Source organism: Ranitomeya imitator, chromosome 9 (assembly GCF_032444005.1).
Source record: "Ranitomeya imitator isolate aRanImi1 chromosome 9, aRanImi1.pri, whole genome shotgun sequence".
Lineage (NCBI taxonomy): Eukaryota > Metazoa > Chordata > Amphibia > Anura > Dendrobatidae > Ranitomeya > Ranitomeya imitator.
Window position 1 is genome coordinate 40,543,713 of NC_091290.1, and position 16,558 is coordinate 40,560,270.

Here is a 16,558-nt window from a genome sequence, read left to right on the forward strand (position 1 = left end):
GCCCTGTCCTTCAAACCACACAGCCAAGCTCTCGTCACCTCCTGTCGCCTCCAGCTCAAAAATTTCCAGAATCCATCCTTTCGTCAACCCTCACTCTACCAAAATACTTGTGCATGCCCTAATTATTATTATTATTTATTGTTATAGCGCCATTTATTCCATGGCGCTTTACATGTGTCATCTCCCGCCTCGACTACTGCAACATCCTCCTCTGTGGCCTACCTTCTAACACTCTCGCAGCACTCCAGTCCGTCCTTAACTCTGCTGCCTGACTAATTAATCTCTCTCCTCGCTACTCTCCTGCTTCCCCTCTTTGCAAATCCCTTCACATGCTCCCAATTTCCCAGCGTATCCAGTTTAAACTACTAACACTGACCTACAAAGCCATCCATAACCTTTCATATATTTCCAGACTAATCTCTCAATATCTTCCCTCACATAATCTCCGATCCTCCCAAGACCCCCTTCTCTCCTCCATGCTTATTCGCTCCTCACCCAATCACCTCCAAGACTTCTCCCGAATATCCCCCATCCTCTGGAATTCTGTGCCCCAACACATCCGGTTATCCACCACATTTGGATCCTTTAAAAGAAACCTGAAAACCCACCTCTTCAAAGAAGCTTACAGCCTGTAAAGACCACACGGCCGCCTCAACGCCATTGGAGCTACTGCAACCCTGGACCTACTGTCTCCTTCCCCATAATCCTGTAGAATGTAAGCCCGCAAGGGCAGGGTCCTCTTCCCTCTGTACCAGTCTGTCATTGTTAGTTTTGTTTACTGTAAGTGATATTTGTATTTTGATGTAACCCTTTCTCATGTACAGCACCATGGAATTAACCCCTTTCTGACCTCGGACGGGATAGTACATCCGAGGTCAGATCCCCCTCTTTGATGCAGGGCTCCGGCGGTGAGCCCGCATCAAAGATGTCAGCTGTTTTGAACAGCTGACATGTGCCCACAATAGCGGCGGGTGAAATCGCAATTCACCTGCCGCTATTAACTAGTTAAATGCCGCTGTCAAACGCTGACAGCGGCATTTATCCTGCGCTTCCAGCCATCCGGCCGGAAATGAGCGCATGGCTAACCCCCGTCACATGATTGGTCCTTGAGACCTCTATGGTTACTGATCCTGGCCTGCTGTGAGCGCCACCCTGTGGTCGGCGCTCATAGCACACCTGCAATCCAGCTACATAGCAGCGATCTGATAATCGCTGCTATGTAGCAGAGGCGATCGAGTTGTGCCTGCTTCTAGTCTCCCATGGAGGCTATTAAACCATGGCAAAAGTAAAAAAAAATAGTTAAAAAAAATGTGAAAAAAAAAATATAAAAGTTTAAATCACCCCCCTTTCGCCCCATCCAAAATAAATCAATAAAAAATAATTCAAACCTACACATATTTGGTATCGCCGCGTTCAGAATCGCCCGATCTATCAATAAAAAAAAGCATTAACCTGATCGCTAAACGGTGTAGTGAGAAAAAAATTAGCCAGAATTAAGCTTTTTTGGTCGCCGCGACATTGCATTAAAATGCAATAACGGGCGATCAAAAGAACGTATCTGCATCAAAATGGTATCAATAAAAATGACAGCTCAGTACGCAAAAAATAAGCCCTCAACCGACCCCAGATCATGAAAAATGGAGATGCAACGGGTATCGGAGAATGGCGCAATTTTTTTTTTTTTAAGCAAAGTTTCACCACTTAGATAAAAGAGAACCTAGACATGTTTGGTGTCTATGAACTCGTAATGACCTGGAAAATCATAATGGCAGGTCAGATTTAGCATTTAGTGAAGCTAGCAAAAAAGCGAATCAAAAAACAAGTGTGGGATTGCACTTTTTTTTGCAATTTCACCGCACTTGGAATTTTTTTCCCGTTTTCTAGTACACGACATGCTAAAACCAATGATGTCATTCAAAAGTACAACTCGTTTCACAAAAAATAAGCCCTCACATGGCCATATTGACGGAAAAATAAAAAAGTTATGGCTCTGGGAAGGAGGGGAGCGAAAAACGAAGACGGAAAAACGGAAAATGCCAAGGTCATGAAGGGGTTAATGGTGCTATATAAATAAATAATAATAATCTCTTTGAACTTTTGGTATGCCTTCCTGGTCTTGCCCCTCAGATGTTCCCTTTCTATCTCTATACATATCTTTTGGTAATAAAGTTCTTTATCTGCTTGAATGGCTCTCTTTAATCTTTTACTGATATTGTCTGTGTCCTGCTTGTTGCCTTTTGCTTTTGTTATTCGTGATATTTAGGGTCTCTTATGTTAACCGTGGCTGTGAAGGTATCTTATGCTTCTTGTTTTATTGTCTTACTGTTTTTTTTCAGCAATAATAGTCTTTATATGTGTCCATAATGGCCCTTAAATTTCAGGTTTTATTATAAGGCGAAGTTCCCGTGAATTAATATTTGCTTCATTTTTTTCTTGGAAAATCTTACTGTAAGCATTTGCAAAAATATTAAAGTGCTTTAGTCATCCCCCACAGACTGCACATTGGTGAGGAGGCTGTTTCCACTTCAGTCCCTATAGTCTGTGATGGATTAGAAACTTTCCTTCCCATGCAGAGATTTGCCGCAGGCATTACCCTGGGAAAAAAACAGTAGAATAATTAACACAGATTATATGCAAAATGTAGAGGGAACGTAGAGTTCATGACTGCTTTTTTATTATAGGGAGTGATAAGAGTTTTGGGAAATGTCCATAAGGGCTCATTCACACATCCTATTTTTTAAGCCTATTTGATTTGCTAAAGTGAGATCTGCAAATCGTTCTGCACCTTATTGTATATAGTATAAACGAGACAAATGCACAGACATACAGTATAGCAGAAATAGAAAGGTGGCACTCACCATCCCATAAAAAAAACTGTTTTATTCAAAACCAACTTAAAATTATGGATGCAGGAGTATATAAACTACATGCAGGACGACGGCCCTTTCGTGTCACACCACACCGCACCTTTTTTAGGGAACACACCTCATGTCTACGTCACAATAGCCAATAAAATGTGGTGAAAACAGAAAAAAGACAACAAACCGCAATACATTTAGTAAAAATATAGACATATCAATCTTATCATTAAAACCCAAAGGGCCTTGCGCCCATGTGCACATGATCAGTTAACCCTCTCAAGACCTGTGAACCGAAAAACCTCAGGCTTTGAACGATGAATATCCTGAACATGTTTTATCAGCCTCGGAGAGCCTTTGATTCATGTAATGGACCTAAAGTGCTCCCTAAACCAGATATACAGTGGTCTGATTGTTTTACCGATGTAATCAGGGTTGTACTGGCCCACTAGAAAACCGGAGAATCCTCCGGTGGGCCCTGGCTTCTCCTTCAGGAGAGTTCATAGTGCAACCTTGCAGTTGCTATGGGGCTCTTCAGTGGGGGAAAGGTGGGCCCTCAGAATCAAATCCTCCGGTGGGCCCAATGTTCTTCAGTCTGACACTGGATGTAATAAAACATCACGGGCAAAAAATAATGTAAACCAAAAATCGGGTTTTGCAAAAATTAAAATCGGGACATCTAATGTGACATAGCCCTTATCTGTAAGGGGCTAAGTAGGCTGATTAGAGTCAAGATGATCTTCCCTGCAGCGTGCACTATTGGCTCTTCAGGCTTTAAGGTAGGGAATTCCGATAACTCAGCTGTTTCTTCTATCGCCAATGATGCTGCGTTATTGGGGAGTTTAAGTGGTAACTTTCCTGACGTTGAGGACCCGGCTGAGGAAATTGCCCACTGACCATAAAGGTTTACACTCTACAGGAGAGAGAGGACCCCACTGACCATAAGAGATTACACTCTACAAGAGAGAGAACATACCCCACTGACCATAAGAGCTTACACTCTACAGGAGAGAGAAGACCCCACTGACCATAAGAGTTTACACTCTACAGGAGAGAGAGAGGACACCACTGACCATAAGAGCTTACACTCTACAGGAGAGAGAAGACCCCACTGACCATAAGAGCTTATGCAGCACCCCAGAGATCTGGTCGTTGCAGTATGACACTCTGCCACCAAGGGGAGTGATGGTACGTCTGATGGCACTAAAGGAGTTCTCCTGACCAGGTATCACCAGAACACTTTACACTTTACACTCCAGCCACTAGGGGGAGAAAAAGGCTTTATTTATTGGGCCACTCCTCACACTGGTAAAACTAGGGGTTGGGGAGGAAGTTAGTCAGAAGCTGACGGGGTTGGATTCAGGCAACATCCCGTGGCAGGGGGTGTTGCAGGGTGAAGACACCGGGGGGTCCCTGTCAGGCGTGGGAACCTGGCAGGTGCCTAGCGAACAGAACAGAACGGAACGGAACCGCGCCTGCACTACCTTGCGGCTGTATCCTAAGAAAGAGACAAGAAGGGAAGGATATTGTGGAACAGTGTAAACGAGATCAAGCACAAAGGAGTACCAGTAGGAGTCGTGCCGTGAGACCGAGGCAACATCCTACTGAGGCGCGTAGCCAGTGGCCGGAACACCGCGGGAGTAACTGACTCTAGGCCTTACTTCGAACTCCGCAGGACAGTTAATTATAGGTTGGCTGTCTACCTTAAATTTCCTATGAAGACATAGGGGGCAACAGTGGGAGAGGGGCATCTCTAGGGTCCCGGAAGACCTCCAGGCTTTCCCGTCATACAGGTGCGTCCTAGCCATAACATATCTGGGGGACGAGAAACTAGCAACATCTGGAACTAAAGAAAGAGAGAGAGCTGTAGAGAACGACGAACGAGAACAGCAGTTGTGAGGACTGTTCCGAATGCTCAGCAGGGTAGGACTACAACACACAGGCGCTAGTGGTAGGCAACGATTTCAATCTGCGAAGGAAACTCTGGAAGTGCCCATCGGACCGGCCGGTCTCAGATAGCCCTGTTAAACGTGCTCTGGATTGAGGATCCTGAAGTCTTCAGTAAAGAGGTAAAGAGACTGCAACCCTGTGTCCTCATTATTGACTGCACCTCACACCATCACCATCCACCTTACTGGGAAGCCCTGGGGACATACTTCACCTGTGGGAAGGTATAACATCCAGCTGCCATTCCATCACCCCAGCGGACAACCACAGCAGCGTCAGTCACCCTGACCGAACACCACAGGTGGCGTCACAAACCCCTGACAGACTGCACCACCTTTATTGGATGCCCCTTAGCAGGGTCGCGGACCGGGTCTAGCCACTGTGACAGCCTCAGAACCGAACCAAAGAGGCCCGGTACCGAGAACTCGTGGCCCTGTGTCTGGGGGCGATCCACTTACACTCTACAGGAGAGAGAAGATCCCACTGACCATAAGAGCTTACACTCTACAGGAGAGAGAGAGGACTTCGCTGACCATAAGAGCTTACACTCTACAGGAGAGAGAGAGAGAAGACCCCGCTGACCATAAGAGATTACACTCTACAGGAGAGAGAGAGGATCCTGCTCACCATAAGAGCTTACACTCTACAGGAGAGAGAGAGGACCCTGCTGACCATAAGAGCTTACACTCTACAGGAGAGAGAGAAGATCCTGCTGACCATAAGAGCTTACACTCTACAGGAGAGAGAGAGGACCCTGCTGACCATAAGAGCTTACACTCTACAGGAGAGAGAGAGGACACCGCTGACCATAAGAGCTTATACTCTACAGGAGAGAGAGAGGACCCCACTGACCATAAGAGCTTATACTCTACAGGAGAGAGAGAGGACCCCACTGACCTTAAGAGCTTACACTCTACAGGAGAGAGAGAGAGAGAAGACCCTGCTGACCATAAGAGCTTACACTCTATAGGAGAGAGAGAGGATCCTGCTGACCATAAGAGCTTACACTCTACAGGAGAGAGAGAGGACCCTGCTGACCATAAGAGCTTACACTCTACAAGAGAGAGGAAGGACACCACTGACCTTAAGAGCTTACACTCTACAGGAGAGAGAGAGAGAGAGAAGACCCCGCTGACCATAAGAGCTTACACTCTACAGGAGATAGAGAGGACCCCACTGACCTTAAGAGCTTACACTCTACAGGAGAGAGAGAGAGAGAGAGAGAAGACCCTGCTGACCATAAGAGCTTACACTCTACAGGAGAGAGAGAGGATCCTGCTGACCATAAGAGCTTACACTCTACAGGAGAGAGAGAGGACCCCACTGACCATAAGAGCTTACACTCTACAGGAGAGAGAGAGGACCCCACTGACCTTAAGAGCTTACACTTTACAGGAGAGAGAGAGAGAGAAGACCCCGCTGACCATAAGAGCTTACACTCTACAGGAGAGAGAGAGGACCCTGCTGACCATCAGAGCTTACACTCTACAGGAGAGAGAGAGCGGACCCTGCTGACCATAAGAGCTTACACTCTACAGGAGAGAGAGAGGACACCGCTGACCATAAGAGCTTACACTGTACAGGAGAGAGAGAGGACCCCACTGACCATAAGAACTTACACGTTACAATAGAGAGAGGAATGGAACGCCCACCAGTGCCTAGGGGTACTCGCTACCGGGTGCGGTCATTATTAAAGGGGTGGTCACGATGGCTGCGACCCGGTCCGTGGCCCTGGGCGCCCAAGCAAAAGGGAATGTCTTTAAAGGGGTTTGTGGAATAAAGTTTGTGTTTGTGACGCCACTTGTAGTATTCGGTCCAGGATGAACGAAGCGGGTTAAAGGGGTCCTCTGGGGTGATGTTATGGTAGCTAAGGTGGTATAACTTCACACAGGTGAAGCTGGGTCCCCAGGGCTCCCAGTGTGTAGATAAAGATGGTGGGTGATGTAGTAAGAAACGGAGGACACAGGTTTGCAGTCTCTTTACCTGGTTTACTGATGAATTCAGGCAGCCACAGTCCAGGGTACCAGATCACGGATGCAGGTGTGGTCTGGCCGGCTTGGAAGCGAGTTGAGAGTCCCCCTTACCAGGTGGGGTTGGAAGCCTTCCCTCTGGCTCTGTGGTGTAGTCCTTTGCTACCTTAGGCCTCACACAAGGTCCTCATGCATTCTCTCTGTCCCCCAAGTTGGTAGGACAGGTAGCTCACTCTACAGGAGAGAGAGAGGACCCCACTGACCATAAGAGCTTACACTCTACAGGAGAGAGAGAGGACCCCACTGACCATAAGAGCTTACACTCTACAGGAGAGAGAGAGGACCCCACTGACCATAAGATCTTACACTCTACAGGAGAGAGAGAGGACCCCGCTGGCCATAAGATCTTACACTCTACAGGAGAGAGAGAGGACCCCACTGGCCATAAGAGCTTACACTCTACAGGAGAGAGAGAGGACCCCACTGGCCATAAGAGCTGACACTCTACAGGAGAGATAGAGGACCCCACTGGCCATAAGAGCTTACACTCTACAGGAGAGAGAGGATCCCACTGACGATAAGATTTTACACTCTACGGGAGAGAGAGAGAGAGAGGACCCTGCTGACTATAACAGCTTACACTCTACGGGAAAGAGAGGACCCTGCTGACTATAAGAGCTTATACTCTACAAGCGAAAGGAAAGAAACCGCTGACCATAAAGCTTACACTCTACGGGAGAGAGGACTCCACTGACCATAAGAGCTTACTCTCTATAGGAGAGAGTAGCCTATTGAAGATAAGATCTTGCACTCTACAGGAGAGAGGACCCTGCTGACCATAAGTACTTGGACAATGATGGAGACAAGGGAAAGGACAATGAGGGGTGTGTGGGATGAGAATAAGGAGGACATATAATTGACTTATGAACAGAGGGAGGGAGAGGAGGACGTTAGATATGGATGTAAAATGAATTGTGTGGTGGAGAGGGTCCCTGATAGAGTCATACTGAATTGTGAGATGGGGAGGACGCTATCAGGGACTTAAAATTTATTGGGGAGTGGGAGAGGAGGGCGTAAGTTGCATAGGACCCTTCATAATGAATATGTGCACACTTTCACGATTTGGAGGAGAAAATTCTGCTGCACATCCTTATGTGTTGGCAGGAACAATGCTGCTTAAAATTTATTTTTTTGCCACATTTTTTACATGCTTTTGTTGCGTTAGTATGTACCCATTAGTGTGGATGAAATACACTGAAAGAATTGACATTATGCAAATTTTAATCTGCTGCAAATCTACAGGAAAAAATAAGCAACGTGTGCATGAGACTTCAGGGATCTCATTCACTTTGCTTGTACAGTAAAACCTTACATGTTTTCTATAACAAAAATGCAGCATGTGCACATAGCCTTAACGTTAATTAGGGAGAGTAAAGCTGGGGTCACACTAAACGTATGAAAAATCGGTCAGAGTCTCCCTGCCGAGAGACGCACATATGTTCTCCGTATGGTCATCCGTGTGTAATGTGTTTGCAATGCGATGATGCGATTTTCTCGCACTGATGTATTCTTATGACACTCATATGACATCTGTATGACATGAATATGGCTTTACATTTCTCACTGCTTTTCCCCATTTAATTTTATGGCTCAATGGGCTGAAATTAGGAAAATGTGTGCGTATTTGTCGCAAGTCACACTGATGGTCCGCGTGGTGTCCAATTTTTTTCTACCACCCATTTCTTGCACGGAGGCGCCAGGCTGTCAGCGTCTGCCCCTGCCCCGCAGCTTCATGATTTCCAGCTGTTAGAGAGCCGCAACACATGCAGGGATTGTCTAACAAACAGGCAATCCCTGGATGTGTTGCGGCTGTCTAACAGCCGCAAATTTTGCAGTTGCGAGGACTCAAACCGATTTTTCGAGCTCGCCCTAGATACTTAGATAACACCCGAGCATGCTCAGATAACACCTTAGACCAGCACGCTCACTCATCACTAGTTCCTATAAAAAAAATTGTATCATAAAACAGTACCAAACAACATTGAATGTCTTCCTTTTAACACCATGTAGAATTTCGTTACATAACTATGTGCCAATTAAACTATACAGTATGGATAAGAGTCTTAGGTCAGACCTCTCTGAATTCAAGTTTTTCATCCAGTCCCATTGTCACAGCCTCACAGGTGTATAAAATCCAGCATCTATCCATGCATATAAAACGGCTAAAAGGAAAGATAAATGCAAAAAAGGGAAATGCACATAAAAAAAACAACAAATATTGCCTACAACCTGCAACAGTGACCCCATTCCTGCAGTCTCTCTCACCAGTGGTCACCACTCACCTGGCTAAAATATTTAACCTCTCTCTTTCTTCAGGTATCTTTCCCTCCTCATTTAAACATTCCATCATTACCCCTTAACTTAAAAAGCCATCCCTGGACCAGAACTGCACTGCTAACTACAGACCTGTCTCTAACCTTTCCTTCATCTCTAAACTCCTGGAACGCTTGGTCCACTCCCGTCTAATCCGCTATCTCTTGGATAACTCTCTTCTAGACCCCTTACAATCTGGTTTCCGCTCTTTACACTCCACTGAAACTGCCCTCACTAAAGTCTCTAATGATCTAATAACAGCTAAATCCAAAGGTCATTGCTCCCTATCTGAAACGAAATCTCTCCAAAACGGAACTTCTTGTGTTTTTCCCTTCTACTAACCTCACTCTACCCAACATTGAAATTACCCTGGAGAGTTCAACCATAACTCCCAAGCAGCATGCCCGCTGTCTTGGGGTCATATTTGACACCGAACTTTCCTTTACTCCCTGTATCCAATCACTCACTCGCTCTTGTCACCTGCACCTTGTTTTTTTTAACATCTCCAGAATCCGACCTTTTCCCACCTTTAAAACTGCTAAGACTCTTACTGTCGCTCTTATTCATTCTCATCTGGACTACTGCAACTCTCTTCTGATCGGTCTCCCTCTTACCAAACTTTCTCCAGCCAGGGTCATATTTCTGTCCAGCCACTTCACCGATGCCTCCATCTTGTGCCAGTCATTACACTGGCTACCCATTCGCTACAGGGTCCAGTATAACTTACCCAAAAACATAGACCAACAAATACATATGGTGTACCACCAAAAATCACGTATATCCAAAAGAAGGGGGAGTACCGACCAAATATAAAATATAAAGTATTTTTATTGATAACAATTAAAAGCAAAGTAGTAGAGAATGTATACAATACAAGGAAAAAATGGGAACAAGGCAGAGTAGCCCCAAAGCAATCCATATACAGGTTAAATAACCAGATGCATGTGCGTAAAAGGAATCATATCCAATAAATAATGAAAACTCATGCACCAGCAGGCTCAGAATTTGTAATGATCACAACACAACACTAAAAAGCGGTCTATGTATATACAGTGGGGCAAAAAAGTATTTAGTCAGTCAGCAATAGTGCAAGTTCCACCACTTAAAAAGATGAGAGGCGTCTGTAATTTACATCATAGGTAGACCTCAACTATGGGAGACAAACTGAGAAAAAAAAATCCAGAAAATCACATTGTCTGTTTTTTTAACAATTTATTTGCATATTATGGTGGAAAATAAGTATTTGGTCAGAAACAAACAATCAAGATTTCTGGCTCTCACAGACCTGTAACTTCTTCTTTAAGAGTCTCCTCTTTCCTCCACTCATTACCTGTAGTAATGGCACCTGTTTAAACTTGTTATCAGTATAAAAAGACACCTGTGCACACCCTCAAACAGTCTGACTCCAAACTCCACTATGGTGAAGACCAAAGTGCTGTCAAAGGACACCAGAAACAAAATTGTAGCCCTGCACCAGGCTGGGAAGACTGAATCTGCAATAGCCAACCAGCTTGGAGTGAAGAAATCAACAGTGGGAGCAATAATTAGAAAATGGAAGACATACAAGACCACTGATAATCTCCCTCGATCTGGGGCTCCACGCAAAATCCCACCCCGTGGGGTCAGAATGATCACAAGAACGGTGAGCAAAAATCCCAGAACCACGCGGGGGGACCTAGTGAATGAACTGCAGAGAGCTGGGACCAATGTAACAAGGCCTACCATAAGTAACACACTACGCCACCATGGACTCAGAACCTGCAGTGCCAGACGTGTCCCACTGCTTAAGCCAGTACATGTCCGGGCCCGTCTGAAGTTTGCTAGAGAGCATTTGGATGATCCAGAGGAGTTTTGGGAGAATGTCCTATGGTCTGATGAAACCAAACTGGAACTGTTTGGTAGAAACACAACTTGTCGTGTTTGGAGGAAAAAGAATACTGAGTTGCATCCATCAAACACCATAACTACTGTAAAGCATGGTGGTGGAAACATCATGCTTTGGGGCTGTTTCTCTGCAAAGGGGCCAGGACGACTGATCCGGGTACATGAAAGAATGAATGGGGCCATGTATCGTGAGCTTTTGAGTGCAAACCTCCTTCCATCAGCAAGGGCATTGAAGATGAAACGTGGCTGGGTCTTTCAACATGACAATGATCCAAAGCACACCGCCAGGGCAACGAAGGAGTGGCTTCGTAAGAAGCATTTCAAGGTCCTGGAGTGGCCTAGCCAGTCTCCAGATCTCAACCCTATAGAAAACCTTTGGAGGGAGTTGAAAGTCCGTGTTGCCAAGCGAAAAGCCAAAAACATCACTGCTCTAGAGGAGATCTGCATGGAGGAATGGGCCTACATACCAACAACAGTGTGTGGCAACCTTGTGAAGACTTACAGAAAACGTTTGACCTCTGTCATTGCCAACAAAGGATATATTACAAAGTATTGAGATGAAATTTTGTTTCTGACCAAATACTTATTTTCCACAATAATATGCAAATAAATTGTTAAAAAAACAGACAATGTGATTTTCTGGATTTTTTTTTCTCCCTTTGTCTCCCATAGTTGAGGTCTACCTATGATGTAAATTACAGACGCCTCTCATCTTTTTAAGTGGTGGAACTTGCACTATTGCTGACTGACTAAATACTTTTTTGCCCCACTATATATATATACGTGTAAGTGTTGGTATAGCTCCTAAAACATATGAATGACTACTCCTGTGATAAATAGGGGGTAAGGGGTTAATAAGGTGTGCTAAAAAAATATGGCTACACCAAAAAGTAAGGACTGATAAGGTGACAGTGCAATGCGGCTAAACTGACGATACAGTACTAAATACAAGTAAAGTGCCAATGCATATACAAATGTAGGGTCTAACTACACTGATATAGAACAAAAAGGAGGCTATAGGCTACCCCAAAAGGTGCGGGCTGATAAAGTGATAGTGCAATGCGGCTAAACTAGCGATACAGTACTAGATGTAGGTAAAATGCCAGTGCATATACAAATATAGGGTCTTAACCAGGGCCGCCATCAGGGCATGACAGCCGTGACTGGCGTATGGGGCCCGGTGAGCAGAGGGGGCCCGCATCGGGCCCCGTCTCATCTGGTCACCGGGCCCCCCCTGCAGGCGCTGCGGCAGCGGCACACTATTGACGTGCGGGCCCGCGCCCGCACGTCAATAGTTAACAGCCGCCAGCCAGTCTGAGGCTGGCGGCTGAATAGGGCCGCAGTGCGCACTCGCCGGCGTCGCCGGCGTCTGACGTCATTGTCAGCCGCCGGGCCCGGCGGCGAGTGCGTCTGTGTGGAGCCTGGAGAGGGAGCTTCACCCGGCGCTGGAGCTTGGCCAGGTAAGAAGTTGTGTTTTTTTTTTTCTTTGAGAGCTGCTGCGATCCAGGGGGGCCCGGGGGGCAGGATGATGGACACACAGGGGCAGAAATGCTGGACACACAGGGGCAGAATGGTGGACACAGTTGGGCAGAATGCTGGACACACAGGGGCAGAAATGCCGGACACAGTGGGGCAGAAATGCTGGACACAGTGGGGCAGAATGGTGGACACAGTGGGGCAGAATGGTGGACACACAGGGGCAGAAATGCTGGACACAGTGGGGCAGAAATGCTGGACACAGTGGGGCAGAATGGTGGACACAGTGGGGCAGAATGGTGGACACACAGGGGCAGAATAGTGGACACACAGGGGCAGAATGGTGGACACAGTGGGGTAGAATGCTGGACACACAGGGGCAGAAATGCCGGACACAGTGGGGCAGAATGGTGGACACAGTGGGGCAGAATGCTGGACACAGTGTGGCAGAAATGCTGGACACAGTGGGGCAGAAATGCTGGACAAAGTGGGGCAGAAATGCTGGACACAGTGGGGCAGAAATGCTGGACACAGTGGGACAGAATGGTGGACACAGTGGGGCAGAATGCTGGACACACAGGGGCAGAAATGCCGGACACAGTGGGGCAGAATGGTGGACACAGTGGGGCAGAATGCTGGACACAGTGGGGCAGAAATGCTGGACACAGTGGGGCAGAAATGCTGGACACAGTGGGGCAGAAATGCTGGACACAGTGGGGCAGAAATGCTGGACACAGTGGGGCAGAAATGCTGGACACAGTGGGACAGAATGGTGGACACAGGGGCAGAAATGCTGGACACAGTGGGGCAGAATGCTGGACACAGTGGGGCAGAATGCTGGACACACAGGGGCAGAAATGCTGGACACAGGGTCAGAAATGCTGGACACAGGGGCAGAAATGCTGGACACAGTGGGGCAGAATGCTGGACACACAGTGGGGCAGAATGCTGGACACACAGTGGGGCAGAATGCTGGACACACAGTGGGGCAAAATGCTGGACACACAGTGGGGCAGAATGCTGGACACACAGTGGGGCAGAATGCTGGACACACAGTGGGGCAGAATGCCGGAGACAGGGGCAGAAATGCTGGACACAGTGACAGGGGCAGAATGCTGGACATTGGGGCAGAATGCGAGACACAGTGGGGCAGAATGCTGGACACAGTGGGGCAGAATGCGAGACACAGTGGGGCAGAATGCTGGACACAGTGGGGCAGAATGCTGGACACAGTGGGGCAGAATGCTGGACACACAGTGGGGCAGAATGTTGGACACAGTGGGGCAGAATGCTGGACACAGTGGGGCAGAATGCTGGACACAGTGGGGCAGAAATGCTGGACACAGTGACAGGGGCAGAATGCTGGACACAGTGACAGGTGCAGAATGCTGGACACAGGGGCAGACTGTGAGACCCAGGGGCAGAATGCGAGACACGGGGCAGAATGGAGATACGGGGCATGATTGGAGACACGGGGCAGGATGAAAGACATGGGGGCATGACTGGAGACAGATGGGGCAGGATTGGAGACAGATGGGGCAGAATGGAGACACAGGGGGCATGATTGGAGACAAGTGTCAGGATTGCAGACATGGGGGCATGGTTGGAGACATAGGGGGCAGAATGGAGACATGGGGCATGATTGGAGACACTGGGGGCAGAATTGGAGACAGATCGTGCAGGATCATGGGGCAGGATGGATATGATGGAGACAGATGGGGCAGGATGGAGAGATCACATGGGGCGATCATATGGGGCAGGATAAGGAGATCATATGGGGCAGAATGGATACTCATGAGGGCAGGATGGGAGAATATCTGGCTGAAACCAGGAATGAGACACACGGGGCCAGGCTGGGTGATATTATTAATACCATAGGGGCTAATTTAGGGATATTATTACTGCAGTGATGTATTTATTTTATTTTTTGAGTATACAGTTTTAAATGGGGGGCGGTCCTGTTACTGTATAGAGTGATACTATGTCGCCTTCTTCATGTGGTGTAATGTAGAAGTTGTGAAAAATTAAGTAATGTGTTCTGCAAGCGGAGCTCGAGATAACTGTGTTATTTCCTGCAGAGAGAAGTCCTGGCTGGATGAAATGATGGCGGTCTGTGCTGGATGAAAGATGAAGGACTTCACCTAGAGACGTCACTGGTGAGTCAGTGTGTTACCTATACACTGACACTATACACTGTATACAGAGCTCCTGTGTATAATTTCACTAGTGATCACTATATTATCTGTACACAGACACTGCATACTAAGTACAGATCTCCTGTGTATAATGGCACTTATGGTGATAGTATGGTGCTTTTTTAAAAATTACTGATCAGAATTGTAGTATTCAGTCACTATGTGGTGGTAATATGTGGTCTGGACATGGTGTTGTGGTATTTGTTCCTTGTATGTGATATTATTCGATCACTGTGGTGGTAATATGTGGTCTGGTCATGGTGTTGTGGTATTTGTTCCTTCTATGTAATATTATTGGGCATTTTAAAAATTGAAAAATAAATAAAAATATACCTAAATTGTATTGCATATTTTAACAAATATTTAATAGGTTACAGCAGAGTAGGGCCCGGCCAAAAGTGTCTACCGTGTTATGGTGGCAGCTTAAGAAATCTTTTGGCCAAAACAAAAGCTGCCTGCTATATGTGTGATCTGGTGATGGGAACTGTTAATGTGTGATTGGTGAGAAGTGGAGTTTTTCCAAGAGAGAGCGGTGGGACTGTGGACAGTTCGAGGGGTGGAGCCTGGAGGCGGGGCTAAGGTGGAGCCTGGGCGGAGTCTCAAGGGGGCCCCGAAAATTTTGCCAGTATGGGGCCCCGAAATTTCTAGTGGCAGCCCTGGTCTTAACCACACTGATATAGAACAAAAAGGAGGCTGTAGGTACTATGTAAAGCACCATATAGATACCTGCTGGAGGGAGGATTGCTGTGGGGAGGAAAACCCCGACGCGCGTTTCGCAACATAGCTTCTTCCTGGGGGTCATATATAATAGGGTCCAGTATAAACTCATCTCACCCACAAAGCTCTCCACAGTTCTGCACCGCCTTATATCTCCTCTCTCATCTTTATCGCCCTACACGTGCCCTCCGTTCTACAAATGACCTAAGATTAACATCCCCTGTAATCCGAACCTCGCACCTCCGTCTCCAAGACTTCTCTCGTGCTGCGCCAGCTCTCTGGAATGCACTTGCCCAGACGATCAGGCTGATACCTAGCCCCGACCTATTCAAGCGCGCTTTGAAAACCCATCTCTTCAAATAAGCCTACCACATCAACTACTCAGTAAACTAACTTTGTCCTGTTCCCTCCTTCCAAATATTATTCTCAATCTGCACCCTACTATTCATCTGTCTCCGCACCCTCCATGCACATGCACTTTAAGTGTTCAAAACTGGGAGAAAAAGGGGTCTCTTTGACGAGTTGCACAAAAACGAATGCTCAAATTAATTTCCATTCTTGACCTATAGAATAATGCGCTGCTTCAAGGAAGCATTCAGATGTGTATAACTACTGTATATACAGTATAGAAAAACCTGCTACGGGAAGGACATCATTGAAATGATATATTTGCATAGTTTACATAGAGTGAGAAAGCGGCCACGTTGTACAGGTATACGGCTGAGTTAATAACCACAACCCAGCAAGTATTGACAGATGGAAACTGTGAAGTAGAAAGTTTAGTCAACTGAAAAATGTATGTTCCATACAGCATAAGTGATTTCTACTTATTGTATATGTTATCCTTACACGTTCACCCTGAAAGTGTGTTCAGCAGACATTTTTTTTTCTAATTTCCTTTGTCTTTTCTAAGTGTTGTGTTCTTGGTAAAGTTTTTAGCCGTTTTCTCATAGGCTTTTACACAGGATATTAAAAAACACCTTAAAAAAAGCCTAAAAGATGTATGAATAAAAAAGAAAAAAACTGTAATAAAAATCTAAAGGACAGATAGACCTTGCTGGCGTCATAGAAGAGCAGTCTAAAGCTTGTTGATCCACCCACGATTCTCTTGAAGATCAAAAAAGACTTAAAGAGTAAG